At 34.8% G+C, this 1205-nt stretch overlaps 1 non-coding gene across 1 annotated transcript; it reads right to left on the reverse strand.

The window, feature by feature from the left end:
• Nucleotides 1-562: 562 nt before the first annotated feature.
• On the reverse strand, nucleotides 563-634 carry TRNAA-CGC (transfer RNA alanine (anticodon CGC)). Its single transcript has one exon. It is a non-coding gene; the product is annotated as a tRNA-Ala (tRNA).
• Nucleotides 635-1205: the final 571 nt, after the last annotated feature.

The raw sequence follows: 1205 nt of genomic DNA on the forward strand, positions 1-1205 counted from the left end.
ATACGTTTTTTTATGTATAAGTATTTTGACTAGAAGTTCACATATATGATTTTATTCAGAAGTACATCAACATACGTTTGTGTGTGAGTGATTAAGTAATACACACAGTAAGGAAGTAAAAAATAGCGGGTACACAACGATTTTTTTTCTTTTACCGGAAATTTAAAACAGAAAGGTACCCGGAAACGAAATATTCAACAGGGACACACACATGTTCATCTTGTTCATACATCTGAAGAAACAGTATATGTATACATACGGTGTTTGTAGTGTATATTTCTATTCATCTTTAAACAATGCCTTCGAAAATAAACATACCATGACACTTACACAATCGCAAACCCAAATCCTTTAACTTTCTCTCTCTGTCTTACACAAATACACACTCACTTAGTATTTACTTTACTGCCTTACTGTTTGCATTTGTTAATCACTCACCCACAAATGTACATCTGAAGTAAGAGTGAGAGTAAGAGGGAGAGAGATAGAGTAAGTGTGTGAAAGAGTGAGTGTGAGTGGGAGTGTTACCTTTTATTATAGCTAAAGCGAGCATCATAGTCCTTGGAGGTGCCGGGGATTGAACCCGGGTCTTCTCACATGCGAAGCGAGCACTCTACCTCTGAGTTACACCCCCGCGCTGCTCTTCGTATGCAAACCCTTAAAACAAGTGAGGAATAAGTGAAATCCGTGTATAAAAAATGGTTTGCTCATCTTCGCTTCGCAAAGCTTACGCACGATGATGAATGAAGGTGACAATGCCAACACTGCTGCATGCCTATGAATTTAATGATGATAACAGTGATCGTATTATAAATAATAATATTAGTTATAATTAGGATGATCAGAACCGCAAATAATAATAATAATAATATATAATAGTTATAGTAATGTAATTTTTATCATTTATCCCGCAAATTTGTCCCTTGGCCGTAGGAATATCCCAAGAAAATAAAAGTTAACATCTTGATAAAGAATTATTCGTTACTTTGGAAATTCAAAATATATTTACAAATGATATACAAGCATATGTTTATCACGTAACATAAACTTCAGCTTTGCCAATGACCTTATATATGGAAACGTATTCTTAAAATATAATACATACTTGGCCCTGAGGAACAGACAGTATTGGTAAATATAAATATGGTAATGTGTGGCATCAAATTGCTTTCTGATATAAGTAATAATCCCCCGAGGGCTGCAGG

This window comes from Penaeus vannamei, chromosome 9, assembly GCF_042767895.1.
Source record: "Penaeus vannamei isolate JL-2024 chromosome 9, ASM4276789v1, whole genome shotgun sequence".
Lineage (NCBI taxonomy): Eukaryota > Metazoa > Arthropoda > Malacostraca > Decapoda > Penaeidae > Penaeus > Penaeus vannamei.